Genomic DNA, 26,628 nt, shown 5'->3' on the forward strand with positions numbered 1-26,628 from the left:
CCCGTCCCTCCCCATCTCGTCTTGCGGGGCCCCTCCGGGTGGAGAGATGGGTCGCGCATGGCGAGGGGTGAGCCGCGCCAAGGGGGCCTCTGGGTGCAGGGGAGACTCCGGGAGAGAGGGAGGGGGCCAAGGGTGGGGGGAGCCGGGGGGAGGAGGGAGGGGAGCATCCCCGGGGCAAGGAAGCGCAGCATTGGCGGGGGGGGGGGAGGAGACCAGTCTGTAGGGAGACGTCTCCATCGTGCGCCCACGAGGAATCTCCGAAGGGGCCGGCTCGGCTTCTCCCTCCCACCCAAGAATCGACCACCCCCCTTCAAGGCAACCAGAGAGGGATCCCTGGAAAGTGGGGGGTCCTGTCCCCCCCCACCCCTTCCTTCCTGCAAGCTCCATCCTCTTCCCACCCCATAAGCTCCTTCCCTGTCCAGACACAGCGATTTTGCTCAGTCCAACCATTGTTCACCCTGGAGAGGAGAAGAAAGAGGAAGAGAGGAGGGGAGGGGAGAGGCCTTCTCAGAAGTGGCTCTTTGTTTCTGCAATCCCACCCAGGAAGCAGCCAGAAACCTTTTCCTCTCTCTCAGGCTTCCATCTTCAAGTGTCTTTTCCACTGCATGGTTTATTGAGGATGAGAATAATGTACACCTGTCATCAGAAACAGGGGTGCAGAACCTATTTAATTGATCTCAGGATTGATATAGAAGGTGCACCTAAAAGGCATTTCTGTTCCTCTTACTTTTTATAGGCAATGTCAGAGTGACCCGACAAGCTGAGATACTTCCCAGTCAAAGGACCCATTTTCATGATAGACAGTGCTTGTTGCTGGAGGCTCTACAGACAGGGTGTGCCTATGCAAGCCAAAGACTTCCAGTATTAGCACAGGTGAGCTATGTGACCTTCCCAAATTTACAGACTGTATGTGAATGAGAGTGTGTGGGTGGGATTATTGTTTACAGCAACCCTGTGATTTTCTCCACCCAAAACATTTCATGACCTGATATTACACTACAAATTTCAAAATAAATTCAAAAAAATCACAAGATAATACAAATGATTGTAGTATTTATACCCTGCCCATCTGGTTGGGTTTCAAGTACACATAAAAGACAGTAAAACATCAAACATTAAAAACCTCCTAATACAGGTCTCCCTTCAACTGTCTTCTAAATGTCAGGTAGTTGTTCATTTCCTTGACCTCTGAAGGGAAGGTACCAGCAGAAAACCCTCAGAGGAGAACCTCAGTGTTCAGAGTGAAGGGTGGGGCTGGAGACACTCCTTCAGGTCTACAGGGCCGAGGCTGTTTAGGGCTCTAGGTTGCAGAACTTGCTCCTTCATAACGATCTCCTAGACTGACATATAGTTAGGAGAGTAGGAAAAAACGCTCAGATCAGGAATAAATTCATATCTCAAGAAATAACACAACTTCAGGTTGTTAATGAAACTGTACTACATATTAAAGGATGATGTTTCCACTAAGTACAGTTTTTTTAAAAATAAATTTTATTGATTTTCATCCAGTGTCAGGGCTGCCTCAGGTCTCAGCTCACAAAAGACCAACGCCAGGTTCTTCTTATATACAAGGATGTTTATTGCAGTTCATTATTGGTTCCACAACCGAGGCGCGCAGCCCCGCGTCTCTTAGCCTAGACGTTTTAAGTCCCCTCTGAATCGGTCCCGCCCCTACACCAGCTTAAGAGGCTTGTGCCAGTCCACCTCTTCCTGTCTTTCCTTTTCCGCAGGGTCTTTCTGCCCCCCTGGGTTCCTTCCCTCCTGCTCTCTCCTGAAGCGGATTCCTCAGATGCCTGTTCCCCCCTCCTTCGTGCTTTGGGGCCAGGCTCCTCCTCCGGGCTCTCTCCATTTCCGCGCGCCTCCACATTTGAACTTGGCACGCGTTCGCTACCCCTGACCTTCCTCTTGACACTTACACTACTCCCTGTACTACTCTCCGCCTCTTCCGGCAGGACGTCCTGCCCCGATCTCCTTCCCCTGTCTCCTTCCTTCTCCGCTCCGTGTGTCACACTGGGAACTCCACTCTCTTCACTTCGTTCCTGCTGGGAAGCCGGCCCCGATCTCCCACTCCCACTCGGGGTTTCCCTGCTGCTTCCCTGCTCCTGGCAGGTCCCCCCTGTGACCCCCCTTGGCCTGACTAGGGGCGCCCCCTTCTGGGAATCCTCCGATTCACTTGAGAGACTCATGGAAGACCTCAAGTCATTGTCATCCTCTTCCTCACTGTCCTGGGATTCTTCCCCATCGCTCTCCGTCTCCTCCCTCCCCTGTGCCTCTGTCTCTGAACCCCTGACATCCAGTTATACATTTTGTCCCGAATACAACAAATTATGCCTGTTTTGAACTTCCTTCAGCGTCTCTGACAGTCATCCATAATTATACCTTTAATACGCATTCCCTTTTTTCATATTGCCATTGTTCCTCCTTACTCCCATTATTTTTAATAAACAATACTTATTTGTTTTTTTTACAGTGCCTCTTGAAATCCCACTAACGTTGTATTTATACCACATATGTTTTTCAGATAATCTACCAATTTTCCCCAGTCCTCGATGAGCTTTTGGTCTTCAGTATATCTGATTTTCCCAGTTAATTTGTCCAATTCCGCATAGTCTATCAATTTTAATCTCCATTCTTCTATCGTCGGTATCTCCTCTTGGTTCCACTTCTGGGCCAACAGGATTCTGGCTGCCGTTACAGCATATTGGAAAAGCTTATAGTCCTTTCTTCTTATGTCCTTTCCTGCAATACCTAAAAGAAAAGCTTCTGGTTTTTTTTACAAAAGTATATCTTAACATTTTTTTCATCTCATTGTATATCATTTCCCAGAAACATTTTACCTTCTTACACTCCCACCACTGATGGAAGAACGTCCCTTCTTTATCTTTGCATTTCCAACATTTGTTATCAACCTTATACATCTTTGCTAGTTTTACAGGAGTCATATACCATCTATAAAACATTTTCATTACATTCTCTTTCAATAGCGTACATGCCGTAAATTTTATATTCTCTTTCCACAATTTTTCCCATTCCTCAAATTGAATGTTATACCCAAAATCCTTTGCCCACTGTATCATCACCGATTTAACCTCTTCATCCTTAGTATGCCATTCCAGCAATATCTTATACATTTTTGACAGAGTTTTATACTCATTGTTTATTATGTCTTTTTGGAAACTTGATTCCTTTTCTGAAAAACCTTTTTCCTTCAGATCTTTTTTAATTATTTCATTTACTTGACGATAATGCAGCCAATCATATATATACTCTTTAACTTGTTCATATGGCTTAACTTTCCATTTCCCTCCTTCGTTAATCACCAATGCACCACATGTACCCCATTTTTTCCTCATATTAATTTTCTTAACACTCATTGCCTCCAACGGAGACAACCAGTGCGGGGCTTTTGGTTCCAGTATATTTTTATATCTTTCCCACACTTCTATTAAAGAACCCCTGAAGATGTGATTTCCAAATCCTTTGTGAACCTTCTTTTTATCACACCATAAATACGCGTGCCATCCAAATCTGTTATCAAAACCTTCAAGATCCAATAATTCATTGTTTTCTAACTTTATCCATTCTTTTACCCAGCATAAACATGTTGCCTCGTAGTACAGTCTCATATCTGGCAGGGCGAAGCCTCCTCTTTCTTTAGCATCTGTCAATAACTTAAATTTTATTCTAGGCTTCTTTCCCTGCCAGATATACCTTGAAATCACTTTTTGCCATTCTTTAAAGATTCCTATACCCTTTAATATGGGTATGGTCTGAAATAAAAATAACATCTTTGGTAGCACCATCATTTTTATCGTAGATATTCTTCCCCAAAGTGATAATTTCATTCTGGCCCACACATCCAGATCCTTTTTTATTCCCTTCCAAACCGGGATATAATTATTTTGATACAAATCAATATTCTTAGGTGATAACCAAATTCCCAAATATTTAACCTTTTTCACCACCTCTATCTCAGTTTGTTGCTGCAATGATTCAATCATATTTTGTTCCATATTTTTTACAATCATCTTCGTCTTTCTCTTATTCAATCTGAATCCTGCCACCTTTCCAAATTGTTCCATCTCTTCCAATACCTCCTTTACGCTTTCTGTTGGTGCTTCCATAGTCATTACCAAATCATCGGCAAAGGCTTTAACTTTATACTCATTCAGCCCCACCCTTACCCCTTTTATTTGCTTATTATGTCTAATTGCATTTAAAAAGACTTCCAGAACCGTTATGAATAACAATGGCGATAATGGGCAACCTTGTCTTGTTCCTTTAGATATTTTTATATCTTCGGTAATCACATTGTTTACTATCAATTTTGCTCTCTGCTCAGTATAGATTGCCTTTATGCCATTGAAGAACTCTTGTCCCACCTCCATATATTCCAAGTTTTTCAACATAAACTCCCAAATTACGTTATCAAAGGCCTTTTCTGCACCCACAAACATTAAGACTGCTTGTTTATCTCCCCTACCAGACAGATATTCTATAACATTAATTATATTTCTTATGTTATCTCTCATTTGTCTGCCTGGTAGGAAGCCTGCTTGATCTTTATGTATTAATCTTGTTAATATCTTTTTCAGTCTCTTCGCTAGAATTCCAGCAAAAATCTTATAGTCAGTATTCAGTAATGAAATAGGCCTATAATTCTTAACTTGGGTTAAATCCGAATCTTGTTTTGGGATCAATGTAATATATGCTTCTTTCCATGTTTCTGGAATGTCTCTTTCTTTCAAAATGTTGTTCATAACAACAGTCAACGGGGTCACCAGCACCTCTTTCATTTCTTTATAGTAGCTAGATGTAAACCCATCTGGACCCGGAGCTTTCCCTCTCTTCAACTCCTTTATCACTTCTTTTACTTCTTCTTTTTCTATTGGGGCATTCAGTTGCGCTTTTTGGTCTGTCGGGATCTTCCGCACCATTTTCTCTTTTAGATATCTTTCTATTTTCTTCTTATTATTCCTTTCCTTATTTTTATATAATTGCTTCTAAAAGTCCAAGAATCCTTTCCTTATTCCTTTTGGATCAGCTGTCTCTTCTCCATTTATATCGTTTCCACTAAGTACAGTTATCCATTTGCCTTGAATATCCAGCTTTGTCAGTGCCAGATTAGGATAGTCCTGTGTCAGAAGACGGTGGAAGAGATCAGGCAGCACATCATTATTATAAGGAACAATGGGGGGGTGTTTCCCATTTGCCAGCTGCTTTCTTTCTGCTTCTCCTGCTCTCTCCATGCAATGCAAGGCATGTAGACAAAGGTCCATCTCCAAGAACAGGAGCTTCCCTGAGCACCCATTCAGCTGACCCCAAGCACCAAGCCTTGCCACTAGTTCTCTGACTGAGCCAGACCAAAGTCCCTGGAAAAGATGTAGACCTGGGTCTCATATAATGGTCCACATGGACTTCCTGAGGCCATTGGGACTGTGCAGGTGATTCATGAAGATCTAGAGGTGGAAACAGGGGTGGATGGAGGATTATGATGCCGAGGATGGGAAATGTCCAAAGGAACGATGGATCAGAGAGAGAGAGGGCCTTTTCATGGAGAGAGAGTAGCTGCATTTCCTGTGAGAAAACAATTGATGTGAAAAGGCTGTTTTCCAAGATCATGCTGCTTTATTAATGATGAGTGAGGATAATGAAAGGTTGCTGATGCATTACTATCATTTGACATCATTGCATCTTCATTTCCTAAAAATTTGGAAGCTGGGTAGGATGCAGGGGACATGTTGAAATATGAGGTGGTGCTAATTGCATCTGATATGCTCTCTTTTCCTTTGTTCTCTTCCTTGAAACCCAAACAGGATTTCCTTTCCTCCCACGCTGAGGAGGGTCATGGAGAAGAGAGACAGACTTCCAGAGGAAAGGGCACCTTTGGTTTCATTAGATAGAGACATTGAAATGTGTGAAATGTGGAACATGCTTCATTGAATGAGCACACATAGCTCACATCAACAAACCCCAAAAGTGGCGAAACGTATGGAGTGTGGAAAGACTTTCACTGATAGAACACATCAGTCGACTCACATGGGCAAGAAAGGATTCAAATGCAAGGACTGCGGGAAGAACTTCAGTCAGAGTGGACACCTCAATATACATCAACGGACTCACACAGGGAGAAAAGCATTTAAATGTCTGGATTGTGGAAAGAGCTTCAGTCGGAGTGATGTACTTAGCACTCATCAACGGACTCACACAGGGGAGAAACCACATAAATGTATGGAGTGTGGAAAGAGCTTCAGTCAGAGTGGACACTTACGTTTACATCAGCAGACTCATACAGGGGAGAAACCATTTAAATGCATGGAGTGCGGAAGGGAATTCAGTCGGAGTGGAACCCTAAATATGCATCAACTGACTCACACAGGGGAGAAACCTTTTAAATGTATGGAGTGTGGAATGAGCTTCCGTTTCATTGGAAACCTTAGAAGACATCAACAGACTCACACAGGGGAGAAACCATGTAAATGTATGGAGTGTGGAAAGACCTTTCGTGATAATGTAACCCTTAGAGGACATCAAGAGACTCACACAGGAGAGAAAACATTTAAATGCATGGAGTGCGGAAAGAGCTTCAGTTTAAATGCAATCCTTAGACGACATCAACGGACTCACACAGGGGAGAAACCATATGAATGTATGGAGTGTGGAAAGAGCTTTCGTGATAATGGAAACCTTAGAACACATCAATGGACTCACACAGGGGAGAAACCATATGAATGTATGGAGTGTGGAAAGAGCTTTAGTTTCAATGAAAACCTAAGACGACATCAACGGACTCACACAGGGGAAAAACCATTTAAATGCATGGAGTGCGGAAAGAGATTTAGTGATAATGGAAAACTTAGAAGACATCAACAGACTCACACAGGGGAGAAACTATTTAAATGTATGAAGTGTGGAAGGACCTTTCGTGATAATGGAACCCTTAGAGGACATCAAGAGACTCACGCAGGGGAGAAACCATTTAAATGTTTAGAGTGTGGAAAGAGCTTCAGTCAGAATGGAGACCTTAGAAAACATCAACGGACTCACACAGGGGAGAAACCTTATAAATGTATGCATTGTGGAAAGAGCTTCAGTAACAGTGGAGACCTTAGGAAACACAAACGGACTCACACAGGGGAGAAACCATATAAATGTATGGAGTGCGGAAAGAGCTTCAGTTTCAATGGAAGCCTTAGAATACATGAACGGACTCACACGGGGGAGAAACCATATGAATGTATGGAGTGCGGAAAGAGCTTTAGTGATAATGGAACCCTTAGAACACATCAACGGACTCACACGGGGGAAAAACCATTTAAATGCATGGAGTGCGGAAGGAAATTCAGTCAGAGTGGACACCTAAATATGCATCAACTGACTCACACAGGGGAAAAACCATTTAAATGCATTGAGTGCGGAAAGAGATATAGTGATAATGGAAAACTTAGAAGACATCAAAAGACTCACACGGGAGAAACCATATAAATGTATGCACTGTGGAAAGAGCTTCAGTAAGAGTGGAAACTTCAATATACATCAACGGACACACACAGGGGAGAAACCATATGAATGTATGGAGTGTGAAAAGAGCTTTCATGATAATGGAACCCTTAGAACAAATCAACGGACTTACACAGAGGAAAAACCATTTAATTGCATGGAGTGCGGAAGGAAATTCAGTCAGAGTGGACACCTCAGCAAGCAAAAACTGACTCACACAGGGGAGAAACCATATGAATGATTTGTTCTCAGGAGCTAAGTTTTGTGCCTCACTGTGGTCCCAGTCATAACTGTAGCCTTTGAAAGCTCAGTAAACTATTACTGAAGAAGTTCTGCTGCCTGTGTGTGCCTTTTTGACCTCAGTGTGGCACTTGTTCTACACGTGGCCCCTACCCTGTTGCTACTTAGCTCATGCCCTGGAGTTGCTGTACTCAAGCACACAAGATGGTTTTTGCACCAAACTCTGTCACCCCCACCACCGTATGATCTCCAAACACTTCTTTGACAGAACCTCATCTTGAAATACTGAAATTCAATGGGAGATTTCCCCCCAAAGCCTAAGTTCAAGAGGGGGAATGTGGGGCTGCAGGTACCAGGGAAGTCTCCTGATGGGCCCATATTCACTCATGAACCCCATGGGGCAACCTGCTCATTCTGTGGTTTGAGAAGCAGTTTAAATGAAAAGATTGCAAAAAGTGCTTTATTTACAATGGAGTGTTTAAGGAACATCCAGGGACTTTCCCATGGAAGAACCCATTTAGATGTATGGAGTGCGGGACGTTTTCCTTTCAGTGTCCTCTCTGTCTTCACAGCAATGAACTCAGCAGGAAATCAGTCTTAAACACACGATGTGTATTTGAAGTTCTTGTGTTTATATGTAAAACTGAACAGCAATGAAATATTGAATGCAATGTCAAACAATGTGAGTATAATCTAAGAGGTAAAGAACCTTTTGATAGAGAGGATGAATCTGGTTTGCTGGTGGTGAGTGAGGATTAGGGCTGGGCGATATATTGATATCTGGTCCAATGCTGGTTTCTAGACCACATCTCGATAACCTTTGAAGAACAACTGATGTGGCAATACACTGTCAATTACAGTGTGCGTTTCTGGGATGTGCCTGCAAGCAGCGGCAGAAAGGTTTTCTCCGTGAAGCCCCTGCAGATGCTGAGTTGCTGACCTCCCTCCAAAACGAGGGGAAACGAAAGACACACATCCATTGCCCTGTGTCGTTCCAGCCTCTTTCCTCGCTTGCTCCTTTCTGCCGGTGTGTGTGCCTGACTTAGATATCCTGTGTGCTGTATTTTTTTACTGCTGAAACTGGATCTGCTCTCAGGACCAAAGTTTTGTGCCTCACTGGGGACCCAGTAAGAACTGTATGCTTTGAAATCTCAGTAAACTATTACTGGAGAAGTCCTGCTGCTTCTGTTTGTGTTTTTGACGTCAGTGTGGGAATTGTTCTACACGTGGCCCCTACCCCGCCGATACTTGGCTAAGGCCCTGGAGTTACTGTACTCAAGCATGCAAGATGGGTATTTTTGTGTCAGAGTGGTTTTTAACCAAACTCTGTCATCCCCACCACCGCATGATCTCCAAACATTCAACAGAACTTCATCCCTGCCCCCTGCACGTTCTGAAGAAAACTTAAAATTTAATGGGAGATCTCCCCCCCCCCAGCCTAACTGCAAGAGGGGGAACGATGGATTGCAGGTACCAGGAAAGTCTCCTGGGGGGCCCATCTTCAGTCATAAACCACATAGGGGAACCCCAGCGCTACTGTTTATTCTGGGGTTGGGGAGGATAATATTTTTCCAGAGGTTATTAGTCAATCATGCTTAGGGAGTCTTCCTACCAGAGGACCACAGTGCATATTGCTATCCTACTGATTTTACTGTTGTTGTTGCTGCTGTTGCTGTCATGGACTGGCTGGGTACGGGGGGGGGGACCAGTCTGGGGGACCCACAAGGGAAGAAGGCTCAGAGCCCAGGGACTGGTGGTGGGATGGCGATGAGCAGATAGAGGAAGAAAATGGAGCAGAATGGGAGGGGAGGTGTTGCAAGCTGAGGAGGAAACAGGGTTTGGTGAGCAGGAAGAGGCTGGGACAGAGAGCAGTTCAGGCTCAGAGGGAGGAGGGGAGGGGGCCAGGAGACCATCAGAGGAGGCCATCAGCTGAAGCATCCAGGGAGACTCCCCCTCCTGCTGCAACCAACTCCCCTCTCCCCTGGTTTCCTAGAGCACACAGAGAAATCCAGTTCAGACCTCATGAGCCTGTGCCTGATATTAAGAGGGGTTTTTTTTTTGTCACAACATGCATCACTTTAATCTTGTTGACAGTGAACTGTATTTACTGCCCATTCACCCTGTTTGGAGAGATCTTTTGGGAGCTCCTTGCAATCCCTCTTTGTTTCAGCAATTCTGAACAATTTACATTGACTTTTAAAACTTCCCCTCTTCACCTGGAATACTTTTAGAGTAGCATCTTCACTAGTATGGCACAAATAGGGAAGGGTATCAAAGGGTTACACAAGTTCAACAGTTGGTCACTCTATCAGATACTTCTCTGGACACCTGTCCAGTACCCATCACCTACAGAACAATAAAACTATCGACATAATACAGTAGTACCTTGGGTTAACAACTTAATTTGTTCCAAAGGTCTGTTCTTAACCTGAAACTGTTCTTAACCTGAGGTACCACTTTAGCTAATGGAAGTCCCGAACAAAAGACGACCCCAACTTTTATTAACTACTGTCAGGGGTTCAGGGAGAGAAGCACAGAGCAGGCAGGAGATGGACAACGATTGGGAAGAGTCCGAGGGCAGCAAGGAGGAGGATGACAATGACTCAAGGGATTCCATGAGTCTTTCCAGCGAATCAGAGGATTCCCAGAAGGGGGCGCCTGTGGTCAAAACAAGGGGAGTCCCAGGGGGGACTCGTCAGGAGCAGGGGGCCAGCAGGGGATCCCAAAGTGGGAGCTGGGAGTCAGGACCGGCTTCCCCGCCAGAGCGCAGCGAAGGGGGTGGAGATTCCAGTGTGACAGGGGAAGCAGCTCCGGCAGCAGAGAAGGGGGGAAGGTCGGAGCAAGACATCCTCCCGGAAGGGGAGGGGAGTAGTGCAGGGAGTAGTATAACTGTCAAGAGGAAGGTTAGAGGTTGGGGACGCGCGCCAAGTTCAAATGTGGAGGCGTGCGGAAGAACAGGGAGCCCGGAGGAGGAGCCAGGTCCCAAAGCCCGCAGGAGGGGGGGAGAGCAGTCTGGGGAGTCCAGGAAGGGCGAAACCCCGGGGGGCAGGAAGACCCTGCGGAAAAGGAGAGAAAGGAAGAGGTGGAGCAGCACAAGCCTCTTAAACTGGTGCAGGGGAGGGACTGATTCAGAGGGGACTTCAGCGGTCTAAGCGTAACAGACGTGGGGCTGCGCGCCTCGGCTGTGGAGCGGATAATGAACTGCAATAAACATCTCTGTATATAAACTGGACTTGGCGTTGGTCCTTTGTGAGCTAGGAGTCAAAGGACCCATTTTCATGCTATACAGTGCCTGTGGCTGGAGGTTCTACATACAAGGTGTGCCTATACAGGCCAAAGACTGCCAGTATTAGCACAGGTGAGGTGTGTGACCTTCTCAAATTTACAGATTATGGCATCCCTGTGATTTTCTCCCCTCATAACATTTCATGAGCTGATATTGCAGAACGAATTCCAAAATAACTACAAAAATAACTACAAAAGAATCACAATATAATAAGAATGATTGTAGTTTTTCCACGCTGCCTATCTGGCTGGGTTTCTGCAGCCACTCTGGGCGAATTACAGTACATATAAAAGACAGTAAAACATCAGACATTCAAAACCTCCCGATACAGGGCTGCCTTCAGCTGTCTTCCAAATGTCAGATAGTTGCCCATTTCCTTGCCCTTTGTCTGCTTCCCTGTAACTTCGCTTCTCATGGGGGGGGGGGGGGACGGACCAGCGGAAGACCCTCGAAGGAGGACCTCAGTGTCCAGACTGAGCGATGGGGGTGGAGACGCTCCTTCAGGTCTACATACCCGAGGCTGTTTAGGGCCTTAGGTTGCAGATCTTCCTCCTCCACAATGATCTCCAGATCAAGTCCAACATACAATTAGCAGAGTAGGAAAAAACGCTCAGAGACAGCAAAAAATTCCTTCAGCAAATAAATTTGTTCCTGAAGGCATAACAGGAATCTATGCCTCAAAAATGCGCCCTCGGCAATTTAAAGGTCAGCACTACCAATAATAATAATAATAATAATAATAATAATAATAATAATAATAATAATAATAATAATAATTTATTATTTATACCCCGCCCATCTGGCTGAGTTTCCCCAGCCACTCTGGGCGGCTGCCAATCAGTGTTAAAAACAGTACAGCGTTACATATTAAAAACTTCCCTGAACAGGGCTGCCTTAAGCTGTCTTCTGAATGTCAGGTAATTATTTATCACATGTGAAATGTGCTCAGAAACGTACTGGGAGTCAGTGAATATCCTTTAGGGCTGGTGTTATGTTGTCTCAGTGGCTGCTCCCATTCTGTTGTTTAGCTGCCACATTCTGGATTAGTTGCAGTTTACGAGTCACCTCCAGAGGTAGCCCCATGTAGCGCATGGCAGTAGTCCAAGGGGGAGATAACCAGAGCATGCACCATTCTGGTGAGACAGTCTGCGGGCATGGAGAGTCTCATCCTGCGTACCAGGTGGAGCTGGCTGACAGCTGCCCTGGACAAAGAATTAACCTGCACCTCCATGGACAGCTGTGAGTCCAAAATGACCCCCAGGCCGTGCACCTGGTCCTTTTGGGGCACAGTTATGAACCGGAGAAAGAGAGGGCCTGTTAATGGAAAGGGGGGCAGGGGACCCCCTAAAGAAAAACATCGATGTTGCAGGAAAGGAAATGAGAATCGGGAGCGAGGACAAAGAGGTAAAGGGGTTGCGGGGGGGGGGGGGAGGAGAGAAAAGGATCCAGGGAACCTCTCCAGCTCTCCTGGCAGGGCCAGGATCCCTGAATATGTACTTCGAGGGGGCTTTCCTCGGCAGGGGAGGACATGGGGCGCCCACCCACGGGGTCCCACGAGGACTCCCTGGCCCCGTTTCCCCCGCGCAGGCATCCCTGGGGCCCTCTGCTCTCCGCGCGGAGAGAGGCAGACCATGAAAGGGTTAATGGTTGTGAGAGATGCCTAGATAGAGACCCCTGTCCCTCCCCATCTCGTCTTGGGGGGCCCCTCCGGAAGGAGAGATGGGTCGCGCATGGCGAGGGGTGAGCCGCGCCAAGGGGGCCTCTGGGTGCAGGGGAGACTCTGATAGAAAGGGAGGGGGCCAAGGGTGGAGGGAGCCGGGGGGGAAGAGGGAGGGGAGCACCCCCGGGGCAAGGAAGCGCAGCATTGGCGGGGGGCGGGGAAGGAAGACCAGTCTTTGGGGAGACATCTCCATCGTGCGCCCACGAGGAATCTCCGAAGGGGCCGGCTTGGCTTCTCCCTCCCACCTAAGAATCGACCCCCCCTCAAGGCAACCAGAGAGGGATCCCTGGAAAGTGGGGGGTCCTGTCCACACCACCCCTTCCTTCCTGCAACCTCCATCCTCCTCCCATCCCATAAGCCCCTGTCGTGTCCAGACACAGTGATTCTGGGGGCAGGGGAGACTCCGGGAGGAGGGGGGGGCACGGGTGTGGGAGTGGGGGGGAGGATGGAGGGGAGCATCCCTGCGGCAAGGAAATGAAGCACTGGTGGCGGGGGGGAGGAGACCAGTCTGTAGGGGGACGTCTCCATCGTGCTCCCACAAGGAATCTCGCAAGGGGCCGCCTTGGCTTCTCCCTCGGAAGCGGTTCTTTGTTTCCGCAATCCCACCCAGGAAGCAGCCAGAAACCTTTCCCTCTCTCCCAGGCTTCCATCTTAAAGTGTCTTTTCCACTGCCTGGTTCATTGAGTAGTAGATAGGTAGCCGTGTTGGTCTGCCATAGTCAAAATAAAAAAATTCCTTCCAGTAGCACCTTAAAGACCAACTAAGTTAGTTCTTGGTATGAGCTTTCGTGTGCATGCACACTTCTTCAGATACACTGAAACAGAAGTTGCCAGATCCTTCTATATAGTGAGAAGGTGGGGAGGGGTGTTACTCAGAAGGGTGGTGGGAATGGGAGATAGGCAGATAGCTGAGAGAGCCTCTTGACGACTCTTAACGACTGTAATAGGTCTTACAGGAAAAGGCAAGGGGTGAGAAGGTGAGAAATGGTTTAGTTATGTATAGTGAGATAAGAATCCAATGTCTTTCTACAGCCCAGGTCTTTTCATGGTTTTAAGTTTGGTAATGAGTTGTAATTCAGCAGCTTCTCTTTCCAGTCTATTTCTGAAATTCCTCTGTAGTAAAACAGCTACTTTGAGATCTTGTATAGAATGTCCTGGGAGATTGAAGTGTTCTCCTACAGAACAGAGAAACCAGTGGGCCAGTCCTGTTCACAGTAAATTCTCAGTCCTTTGGGGTTCATCGCTCCACCACAACCCCAGTTTCCCACACCTTTTTACTACCCTCTTCCCCAAAGCACCACAATAGTATTCACACATACCCCCAGCTGCAAGGCTTTCCTGCGCTTCGCCTTGGAAAGTATCAGGATTCAATCCACAATCCCGATGGATTTGTGTCTTGACTGCCGCTCCCCACTTCCTGGATTTAACAGCAGCAATACCTAAAACACGGGGGGATCTAAGCTCGTGGCGTGGGGTGGGGGAGGGAAGGATTTTGCAATATAAACATTGTGGGGGGGGGACCCCACTTTGCAGTAGGATTGCCGGGATCAGCCCAGCCCCCATCTCCTGATTCACAGAAGGAAGAGGGGAGGGGGAAACCTTCCTCTCCTCCCCGCCCCCCAAATTCCACCCCTCCCGGCACATCCTTCCCACACCCCGCCTCCGCAAACCCCAAATCCCCTCCCCAATATGTTGCTCCTCCTCCTCGCCATCCGACCTCTGTTCCGGGAATAGGGGGGGGGAGAGCCCCCCTCCCAACCTGCCTGCTTCTCCCGGAAGTGGCTCTTCTGCGCCGGATTGCTGCTCTGCACCGTAGAGGAGGGGAGGAGGGGCGGCAGGTAAATCCCCCCCACCCACGTGGATGTTGCCGGAAAGGAAAGGAGAGCGAGGACAAAGAGGTAAAGGGGTCGCGGGGGGGAGGCGACAGAAGGATGCAGAGACCCCCGCCAGCGCCCCAAAGCTCCTGTTGTGGATCTGGATCCCTGCACGCATGCTGCGAAGGAGGCTTTCCTTGGGCCCTTAGGAAGCCCACCCAGGGGATCCCAACGAAGCCCCCTCGCCCCATTTCCCCGCGCAGGCATCCCTGGGGCGCTGTGGGTTCCGCGCGGAAAGAGGTGGGCCATGAAAGGGTTAACGGGCGTGAGGGACGCTTGGATAGAGACCCCCCTGTCCTCCCCTGCTCGTTTTGGGGGGACCCTCCGGATGGAGAGATGGGGGGCGCAGGGCGACGGGTGAGCCACACCAAGGGGGGACTTTGGGTTCAGGGGAGACTCTGGGACAGAGGGAGGGGGTCGAGGAAGTGGGGAGGGGGAGCATCCCTGGGGCAGGGAAGGGCAGCAATGGTGGGGGGGGGGAGAGAGAGAGTCAGGAAGACCAGTCTTTGGGGACACGTCTCCATCATGGTGCCTGCGGGGATTTTCTCGAGGGGCCGCCTTGGATTCTCCCTCCCACCCAGGAATCGGCCACCCCTTCAAGGCGACCAGAGAGGGATTCCTGGAAAGTGGGGGGTTGTGTCCCCCCACCCCTTCCTTCCTGCAACCTCTATCCTACTCCCACCCCATAAGCCCCTGCCCTGTCCAGACTGTTGCAGGAATTTATGTATAAGTTTGGGGGGGGGGGTTGCACCTTCAGCAGATATCATGCACATGCAGCCCACTACCTAAATCAGCACCATCACTTTTGTGATTTGTCCCCACAAAGCACTTGATCACAGTTTCTTCCTATCTATTCAAAGGGCCTTTGCTGCACAATACCAAATGTAGGAATTCACTGATAAATGTCTCTATGTACTGGCTCACAGGGAGAACTTCAGAAATTCCTATAGACATGTGAGCTCAGCTCCTCAGCAGCCCCTCTGCCTGAGTGATAATCCCTGGCATCCTGATACCTGAGTGCCAGACAGGTAGCCATTCCAGAAAGAACCAACCCAGATGAAGACAAAAGGGTGGGATTAACTTGGCTGGGAAACAGGTCAGGGAGGACAATGGGTGGCCGGCCGGGGGTGGGGCAAAGGCCAAAGAAAAGAGGCCGACCCCTTTGTCCAAGCCTCTTTTGGTTTTCTTCCTTACAGGATCAGGATCCTCAGGAGCGTGTCCTGGCGGCCGGATTAAGGTAAGTTCTGGCCTGATTGGAAGGAGCATGGCCTCTCCGCCAGGCTAGGCTGTATTTTTTTGACTTTTCTTTCTGGGCGGGGGGCCAGCTAGGCCTTTTTTTGTAGTGGGGGGGAGGCATGGCTCCCTCACCCCCGCCATCCGCCGCCCTCCAGCTGTAGGCCGCATGGCGGCCGATTCCTTTCTTGTTGGGGGGGCATAAGTGAGGCCACATGGCGGTCATGTTTGTTTGCACTGCCCCCCCCTTCCGCTCTGGCTACTGAGGCACTTCTGCTCCTAGCAGGGAAATGTAAATATCTCTTTTGTTACACTTGATGTGTGTTTTGTGGAGGGCAAGGGGAACCATGGGGCAGGGTCCAGGATGCTCAGATTACTGCCACCAGACCTCCCCTCTCATGATGTAACCATGATGTAGTTTGGGGGGGGGGTGTAATAAAAGTTTGGGTTCTCTGGTTGGCCTCTGTTTTTCCTCCGACCGATGGAGAGCCTACAAAGGACTCTATGAGGGCTCTTGTGTCCCCCATAAAGGCAGATTTTCATTTATTACAGCAGCTAATAAAAGTTTGGGTTCTCTTTTGTTTGGGGCTTCCATCTTGTTCCACCTGGTGGCAGGTGGGAGTCCTGTCACGACAGTCTTCAATAAAGACCAAGCCTACTGGCTGCTGTTTTGCTCTGGTATTCCTGGCTGCTGTCCTTGTTTTTTGTCCAGGGGGGCCCTCAGCTTTCTCCGTTAACAAGACGCACCCTCCTTCCTGCAAGCTCCACCCAATTCCCACCCCATAAGCCCCTGCCGTGTCCAGATTTATTATTATTATTATTGTTATTGTTATTATTAAAATCCTGCCCTCCCCAGGTGAAGCCGGGCTCAGAGCGGCTAACAACAATAAAAGTAACACAGTTTACATAAAATCACAAGCAATTAATTAAAGGGCATTCTAAAAACAATTCATTCTAATATCAATTCAAAATCAAATTAATGGCAGATACAGCGGTTCTGCCAAGTCCAACCATTGGTCCCCCTTGAGAGGAGAGGAAATCCCAAGAAGAAGAGAGGAGGGGAGGGGCTTCTTGGAAGCGGCTCTTTGTTTCCTCAATCCCACCCAAGAAGCAGACAGAAACCTTTTCCTCTCTCTCAGGCTTCCATCTTTAAGTGTCTTTTCCACTGCCTGGTTCATTGAGGCTGAGGATAATGCACACCTGTCATCAGAAACAGGGGTGCAATGTCTCTCAGGATTGATATGGAAGTCAAAAGCATTTCTGTTCCTCTTATTCTTTGTAGGCAATGTCAGAGTGACTGACAAGCTGAGATACAACCCATCAGAATCCGATGACAGCAACTGCATGAATCTTCCCAGTCAAAGGACCCATTTTCATGATAGACAGTGCCTGTGGCTGGAGGCTCTACATACAAGGTGTGCCTATACAGGCCCAAAACTGCCAGTATTAGCACAGGTGAAGTATGTGACCTTCCCAAATTTACGGACTGTATGTGAATGAGAGTTCGTGGGTGGGATTATCGTTTACGACAACCCTGTGATTTTCTCCACCCATAACATTTTGTGATCTGATTTCGCAGTACGAATTCCAAAATAACTGCAAAAAATCACAAGATGATAAGAATGATTGTAGCATTTATACAATGTAGTCCATCTGCATATGTATATGTAGTCCATCTGGTTGGGCTTCCCCAGCCACTCTGGGCAGCTTCCAGTACACATAAAAGACAGGAAAACATCAAACATTAAAAACCTCCAGATACAGGTCTACCTTCTGCTATCTTCTAAATGTCAGATAGTTGTTCATTTCCTTGACCTCTGAAGGGAGGGCGTTCCACAGGGTGGGTGCCACCACCCAGAAGGCCCTCTGCCTGGTTCCCTGTACCCTCACTTCTTGCAGGGAGGGAACCAGCAGAAGACCCTCAGAGGAGGACCTCAGTGTTCAGACTGAAGGATGGGGGTGGAGACGCTCCTTCAGGTCTACTGGGCCGAGGCAGTTTAGGGATTTAGGTCACAGATCTTGCTCCTCCATAACAATCTCCAAGACCGACATATAGTTAGCAGAGTAGGAAAAAACACTCAGAGGCAGCAAAAAATTCATTCAGCAGAGAAATTTAGTGCTGAAGGCCAAAGCTAGCAAAAACTTAACTTACAGTAAAACCCTAACTTGGTATATCAAAACAGCACTCAAGTAAGAAACAGACAAGCAGAGTAGAGAATTGCAGATTAGGAAGCGGGACCAGGCGCCTTTCAATACTGCGATTTATAAACAATTCCATGTCAGAGTAACCTCCGGACTGGATACCAAGCCTGGCTCACTCCAGTTTAAACCAGCTTCTTCTGGTTCCCAGAAACCAGGAAGGTTCAGCGTAACCTCATAACAACTGATCCCACCACCTGCTCTCAGCAGAAAGGAAACTCCCTTGTCAGCTAAAATGTTCCAGCTGGAGAAAACACCACTTTGAATCACACAGAGTAAAACCACCAGAACCTTCTTGAACCAATAGACTAGGAATGATGTGTATACATTAGATCAACACTTTTCTTTTTCTGAAAAATGCAGCCATGACACTTAAAGGTCAGCACCAACAGTGTGAATTGTGCTTGGAAACACACTGGAAGCCAGGGAAGTTCCTTTAGGACCAATGAAATGTGGTCTTGGCGGCTGCTCCCAGTTACTAGTCCAGCTGCCGCATTCTGGATTAGTTGCAGATTTTGGGTCACCTTCAAAGGTAGCACCACGTAGAGGCGCATGGCAGTGGTCCAAGCAGGAGATAACCAGAGCATGCACCACTTTAGTGAGACAGTGTGCAGGCTGGTAGGGTCTGCCTGCCACCTGTCCCACAGGGACAGTGCTTCCGTCTTGTCAGGATTCAACCTCAATCTGTTAGCCACCATCTATCCTCAAACCACCTACAGGCACCAACACAGGGCATTCACTGGTTCATCTTCACTGGTTCCAATTTAAAAGAGAAGAGCTGGGTATCATCCACATGCGTGTGAACACCAGCCAAAACTCCCCCAGCGGCTTCATATAGATATTAAAAAGCATGGGGAGAGGACAGAGCCCTGAGGCACCCCACAAGTGAGCACCCAGGGGCCTGAACACTCATCCCCCAACACCACTTTCTGGACATGGCCCAGGAGGAAGGAGGGGAACCACTGCACAGCAGTGCCCCCAGCTCCCCTAGAGGGTCCAGAAGGATACCATGGTCAAAGGTCTCCAAAGCAGAGATCCAGCAGAACCAGGAAAGAGCTTTGCCCTTGGACTCTAGCCTATTGGAGATCATCAACCAGCGCAACCAGGGTAGTTTCTGTCATATGATGAGGCCTGAATCCAAACTGGAAGGATAATGGTGGCAGAAGCTTTTCTGGTCCTTCACCCCCAAAAGCTCCAGGCACAAGACTTTTATTAGCTTTGAAGGGGCCATCGGATACTTGGTGGTCTTTTCTTCAAAAGACAAATATTCTGAATACTTTTAAATTGATGTATGATATAAACAGCACTTCTGTTTTACATATTCCACATTGGAGAGATTTTGATACACAGGTCTGAGTTCATCGCTGCCCCCAAAACTGCTGTGTTAGCAGTACAGCAAGTGTGGACAGTGTGTTTGAGGGTTCAGGGATGCCTAGACAACAAGACCCCCTTCTCAGCCTGGCTTATATGGTCCCAAGGAAAGCAGAGCAGTACGTTAGGCACCAACTTGGCTGCAGGAGTGGCTGGAAGGAGGTGTGCAGGACACCATCCAACCCTCTTAGAGACTTTTCTTTTCCTAAAGAAAACCAGGCAGCGAAGGTTTAGGACCACAGTTGTCCTTCTCGAGGACCTCGCTTCCCAGGTTGACGAGCTCCATCTGCACTTCACTTTCCTCTGCAGCATGGGCAGAATCTGCCTTCCTGACTGTGGGATTCACTGTTGTTCTCATCCTCTCCATCCACCAGGGCCTGCCTTCACCTGCAGCAGAATTCCCCAACCCACCAAGGATTTGAGACCCGTCAGTTATTCTCACCTGGTTTAGCCGGCTGGTTGAAACCGTTCCTGGGCTTGTGACCCCTATTCTATCCTGACAGCTTCTGGAAGCCACAGGTGAGAACTGAGTGCAGGTTGGGGACAATTGATGGATAGATTACCCCATAAGGAGCATGACATGACCCCCACCAAAGGAACTAATGCTCTCCTAACACCCCAAGACATCGTATAATTATGATATTTGAGACAGAACCAGAATAAATTCATCTCTAAAAATAACACATCTTCAGGCCATAAATAAATTAATACTACTCATTCAAGGTACTACATATTCCACTAAGTACAGTTTATCTATTTGCCTTGAATATCACCTTCAAAGTGTCATTTTAGGATACTTCTGTATCAGAAGACGGGCACGAGATCAGACAGCACATTCTTTTAAAAATCATGCTGCTTTATTAACATTGATTGAGGATTATGAAAGTTGCTAATGAATTACTATCATTTGATGACATTGCAACTTCATTTCCTAAAAATTGGGAACATGGGTAGGAGGTGGGGGAATGTAATAGACGTTGAAATAGGAGAAGGTCTAATGGAGCTTGATGTGTTCTCTTTCCCTTAGTTCTCTTCCTTGAAACCCAAACAGGATTTCCGTTCCTCCCACTCTGAAGAAGGAGACGGAGAAGACAGTCAGAACACCAGGGGATGGGTCACCTTTGGTTTCATTAGGAATAGAGATTAAAATGTGTGAAATGTGGAATATGCGTCATTGAAAGAGCACACATAGTTCACATCAACGACCTCCAACAGGGGAGAAACCATTTAAAGGTATGGAGTGCAGAAAGAGCTTCAGTACCAGTGGAAACCTTAGAACACATCAACGGATTCACACAGGGGAGAAACCATATAAATGTATGGAGTGTGGAAAGAGCTTCAGTCAGAGTGGACACCTCAATATACATCAACGGACTCACACAGGGGAGAAACCATTTAAATGCCTGGAGTGCGGAAAGAGCTTTAGTGAGAATGGAAACCTTGGAAGACATCAACGGACTCACACAGGGGAGAAACCATATAAATGTATGGAGTGTGGAAAGAGCTTCAGTACCAGTGGAAACCTTAGAACACATCAACGGATTCACACAGGGGAGAAACCATATAAATGTATGGAGTGTGGAAAGAGCTTCAGTCAGAGTGGACACCTCAATATACATCAACGGACTCACACAGGGGAGAAACCATTTAAATGCCTGGAGTGCGGAAAGAGCTTTAGTGAGAATGGAAAACTTAAAACACATCAACGGACTCACACAGGGGAGAAACCACATAAATGCATGGAGTGCGGAAAGTGCTTCAGTCAGAATGGAGTCCTTAAATTACACCAGCAAATTCACACAGGGGAGAAATCATATAAATGTATGGAATGTGGAAATTGCTTTAGTGATAATGGAAAACTTAGAAGACATCAACGAACTCACACAGGGGAGAAACCATTTAAATGCATGGAGTGCGGAAAGAGCTTTAGTTTCAATGCAACCCTTAGAATTCATCAACAGACTCACACAGGGGAGAAACCATTTAAATGCCTAGAGTGCGGAAAGTGCTTCAGTCAGAATGGAGACCTTAGAAAACATCAACGGACTCACACGGGGGAGAAACCATTTAAATGCCTGGAGTGTGGAAAGTGTTTCAGACAGAATGGAGACCTTAGAAAACATCAATGGATTCACACAGGGGAGAAACCATTTAAGTGCCTGGAGTGCGGAAACTGCTTCAGTCAGAATGGAGTCCTTAAATTACACCAGCGGATTCACACAGGAGAGAAACCATTTAAATGCATGGAGTGTGGGAAGAGCTTTAGTTTCAATGCAACCCTTAGAATTCATCAATGGACACATACAGGGGAGAAACCATATAAATGTATGGAGTGTGGAAAGAGCTTCAGTACCAGCGGAAACCTTAGAACACATCAACGGATTCACACAGGGGATAAACCATATCAATGTATTGAGTGTGGAAAGAGCTTCAGTAAGAGTGGTCACCTCAATATACATCAACGGACTCACACAGGAGAGAAACCATTTAAATGCCTAGAGTGCGGAAAGAGCTTTAGTGAGAATGGAAAGCTTAAAACACATCAACGGACTCACACAGGGGAGAAACCATTTAAATGTATGGAATGTGGAAAGATCTTCAGTAAGAATGGAAACCTTAGAACACATCAACGGACTCACACAGGGGAGAAACCATATAAATGCATGGAGTGCGGAAAGTGCTTCAGTCAGAATGGAGTCCTTAAATTACACCAGCGGATTCACACAGGAGAGAAACCATATAAATGTATGGAGTGCGGAAAGAGCTTTAGTGATAATGGAAAACTTAGAAAACATCAGCGGACTCACACAGGGGAGAAACCATTTAAGTGCCTGGAGTGCGGAAATTGCTTCAGTCAGAATGGAGTTCTTAAATTACACCAGCGGATTCACACAGGAGAGAAACCATTTAAATGTATGGAGTGCGGAAAGAGCTTTAGTGATAATGGAACCCTTAAAAAACATCAACGGACTCACACAGGGGAGAAACCATTTAAATGCATGGAGTGCGGAACGAGCTTTGGTGATAATGGAACCCTTAAAAAACATCAACGGACTCACACAGGGGAGAAACCATTTAAGTGCATGGAGTGCGGAATGAGCTTTAGTGATAATGGAACCCTTAAAAAACATCAACGGACTCACACAGGGGAGAAACCATTTAAATGCATGGAGTGCGGAAAGTGCTTCAGTCAGAGTGCACACTTCAATATACATCAACAGACTCACAAAGGGGAGAAACCATATTAGTGCCTGGAGTGCGGAAAGAGCTTCAGTCAGAATGGAGTCCTTAAATTACACCAGCGGATTCACACAGGAGAGAAACCATTTAAGTGCCTGGAGTGCGGAACGAGCTTTAGTGATAATGGAACCCTTAAAAAACATCAATGGACTCACACAGGGGAGAAACCGTTTAAATGCATGGAGTGCGGAATGAGCTTTGGTGATAATGGAACCCTTAAAAAACATCAACGGACTCACACAGGGGAGAAACCATTTAAATGCATGGAGTGCGGAAAGAGCTTCAGGCGGAATGGAGACCTTAGAAAACATCAACGGACTCACATGGGGGAGAAACCATTTAAATGCATGGAGTGCGGAAAGTGCTTCAGTCAGAGTGCACACCTCAATATACATCAACAGACTCACACAGTGGAGAAATCATTTAAATGCCTGGAGTGCGGAAAGAGCTTCAGTCGGAATGGAAATCTTAGAAAACATCAGCAGACACACAGGGGAGAAACTGTTTAAATGTATGGACTGTGGAAGGAGCTCCAGTCAGAGTGGAACCCTTGATTTATGTCAACAAACTCACACAAAACACAAACCTTATAAATATCAAGAAAGTAGATAGAGGTTCAGTCTTGGTGGAAATTCTAAATCAACAGATTCACGGACAGGAAGAACATTTGGAGTTGAAACCCTACAAACCATCAACAGACTCAAAGAGGAGAAGCAGTTTAAATGTAAAGATTACAAAAAGTGCTTTATTTACATAGGAGTGTTTAAGGAAAAGAGACTCTCAGATGTAAGAACCCATTTAGATGTATGGAGTGTTGGAGGTCTTCCTCTCAGAGTCCACTCTTTTCTTCACAGAAATGAACTCAGGAGGAAATCAGTCTTTAACACATGTTGTGTATGTGAAGTTCTGTTTTTTTATGTGTAAAATGCTATCGTAATAAAATATTGAAGGCAATGTCAAACAATGTGATTATGATCTAAGATGTAAAGTACCTTTTGATAGAGAAGGGGAGAGGGTTTGTCTGGATTGTTGGCGGTGAGTGGGGATTAGGGCTGGGCGATATATTGTCCAAACTGGTTTCTAGACCACATCATGATAACCTTTCAAAAACAATTGATATGGCAACACACCAAGAATCACAGTGTGTGTTTCCAGGATGCTCATTTGCCTGGAAGCAGCCGGCAGAAAGCTTTGCTTCATGAAGCCCCTGAATATGCTGAGTTCCTTTTTTTTTTTTTATAAAAATTTTTTATTGCGTTTCTTTCCATAGGTGAACAAATTTGTTTGGACAACAATATACAAGAAACATTTTCCATATATATAAAGAAAAACATAGAAAAAAGAAAAGATCATTATAAAATTTTTTCGACAACTTTTTGGACCTCCTCGCATCCTCTCAGCATTGCGTTCATCATTCTAACCGATTCAGCAATTTATTATCTTATTTCCCGACTTATTATACCTTTGTATTTATTATGTTACCAGTTTCAAAAATTTGTAATTTAATTTTAACACTCTTAATAAACATAATATTTTGTTTCTAATTTGTCTCATTTTTTCCCATCAATACTTACTTTATCATTTACTTAAAATAAATTGCAGAAGCATAACGTTTCTTAATCGTGCACAGTCTTAGCACTCAAACAACTTATAATGTTTTTGCAAATAGTCCTTAAATTTTTTCCAGTCCTCCTCCATTGTTTCTTCGCTCAGATCTCGAATTCTGCCGGTCATTTCTGCCAACTCCATGTAGTCCATCAGCTGCGTCTGCCAGTCCTCCAGTGTGGGTAAATCTGGTGTCTTCCAGAACTTTGCGATAAGAATCCTAGCTGCTGTGGTTGCATACATAAACAAGGTTCTGTCCTTCTTTGGCACCTTCCGGTCCACCATGCCCAATAGAAAGGCCTCTGGTTTCTTAGAAAAGGTATATCTGAATACCTTTTTCAACTCATTATGTATCATTTCCCAAAAGGCCTTTACTTTCGGGCAGGTCCACCAGAGGTGAAAGAATGTCCCTTCTGCCTCCTTGCATTTCCAACACTTATTATCAGAAAGATGGTATATTTTAGCCAACTTGACTGGGGTCATGTACCACCGGTATACCATTTTCATAATGTTCTCTTTCAAGGCACTACATGCCGTGAATTTCATACCGGTGTTCCATAACCTTTCCCAGTCCTCAGACATAATGTTGTGTCCTACATCCTGTGCCCATTTTATCATAGCAGATTTAACTGTCTCATCCTGGGTGTTCCATTTAAGCAGCAAGTCATACATCCTCGAAAGTACCTTAGTCTTTGGTTCTAGTAACTCCGTCTCCAGTTTCGATTTCTCCAACTGGAAACCCACTTTTTTGTCCATTTTGAATACCTCTTGAATTTGAGCATAGTGTAACCAATCTCGCACCTTACCTTTTAATTTGTCCTGGCTTTGGAGCTTCCAATTGTCTCCAACTCTTTCAATCAGTTCCCAATATTTTGGCCAATAGGCCTCCATATTGGGCTTTTTTTTAGAAATCTTGGCTTCCACTGAATATGCTGAGTTCCTGACTTCCCTCCCAGACGACAGGAAGCGAAAGACACACCTCCATTGCTCTGCTTCCTTCCAGCCTCGTTCCTCCCTTGCTCCCTTCTGCCGGTTTGTGTGCCTGACTTAGATATCCTGTGTGCTGTATTTGTTTACTGCTGAAACTGCTGTACTCAAGCATGAAAAATTGGTGCATCTGTGTGTGACTGATTTTTGCACCAAACTCTCTCACCCCCACCACGTGTGATCTCCAAACACTGCTTCTTCACTAGAACCTCTCCCTGTCTCCTACACATTCAGAAGAAAACTTAAAATACTGTAATTTAATGGGAGATTTCCCCCCAAGCCTTATTGCAAGAGAGGGAAGGAGGGGCTGCAGGTACCAGGGAAGTCTCCTGATGGGTCCCATCTTCACTCATGAACCCCATGGGGCAACCCCAGATCTACTGCTTATTCTGGGATTTGGGGAAGATAGTACTTTTCCATAGTCCCAGAAGTTATTAATCTTCCAGCCAGAGGACCAGTGTGCATATTATTATCATACTTATTTTACTGATGTTGCTGCTGTTGCTGTCATGGAGTGGCTGGGTGAAAAGGGGGGGGAGGCAGCAGCTGGGGAACCCCCAAGGAAACAAGGCTCGGATCCCGGGTCTTGTATGCCCCCTAAGTCTATCTAAACTCCTAGGTCTGTTCAATAAAAGGCTAATTTGGTGTTAAGGGGGGGGGGCCAGGTGCGAGGCTGCTCAGCCCCCCAGCTCATCAGGCAGAGACCGTGGGTCCATGCGGAATAAAGGAAGGAGTCCGGCCACCAACCGGAGCAAATAGCTGTATATCAAAGTTTATTGCACAACAGGTCCAAAGAGGAATTGAACCCCGAGGATGGGGTGACAAGGACTTTTCAAAGTTTCTATCTTATCCTAGCATGCAGTTCGTGGAGCATCATTACTACATCATCGCTACATCAGGAGGTGAAAAAACCTATCTGAGGATGTACAAATTCCAACGCGCTTATTTCTGGGCTGCTTCACTCCTTGCATGAATTTTACCTGGGTGTCGGGGCTGTGTGTGCAAAAGCCAAAGCCCCATTTCCCCCCGTAACACAGGAGTCACAGAGTCCAAGCCGCTGCTCAATGTACACCAGTACCTAAAACACGGACGGATCTAATCTCGTGGCGTGGGGTGGGGGAGGGAAGGATTTTGCAATGTAAACATTTTGGGGTGCGAGACCCCACTTTCCGAGTGGATTGCCGGGATCAGCCCCTCCCCCGCCCTCCTGATCCCCAGAAGGAAGAAGGGAGGGGGAAACCCTCCTCTCCCCACCCCCATTCCTCCCCTCCCCTCCCGGCCCATCCTTCTCTCTTACCCCGCCACCTCAACCCAAATCCCGCCCCCCTACGTTGCACCTCCTCCTCGCCACCCGACTTCTGTTCCGGGAGTGGA

The 26,628-nt window shown here is 46.6% G+C and overlaps 1 protein-coding gene across 4 annotated transcripts in view; it reads left to right on the forward strand.

Annotated features, from left to right (window-relative positions):
- The window catches only part of LOC308595662 (uncharacterized protein), a 48,590-nt gene that overhangs the window by 14,870 nt on the left and 7,092 nt on the right, over positions 1-26,628 (forward strand). For 2 of the 4 annotated variants that reach the window (XM_081210231.1, XM_081210233.1), the window contains exon 1: positions 11,006-11,098. The gene's annotated coding sequence lies outside the window, so the exon portion shown is untranslated. Of the gene's footprint in view, positions 1-775; positions 874-11,005; positions 11,099-17,134; positions 17,308-19,796; positions 19,942-26,628 lie in introns of those variants that run through there. The other 2 variants (XM_081210229.1, XM_081210232.1) reach the window with 2 other exon arrangements.

This window comes from Podarcis bocagei, assembly GCF_964188305.1.
Source record: "Podarcis bocagei genome assembly, chromosome: 10".
Taxonomy (NCBI): Eukaryota; Metazoa; Chordata; class Lepidosauria; order Squamata; family Lacertidae; genus Podarcis; species Podarcis bocagei.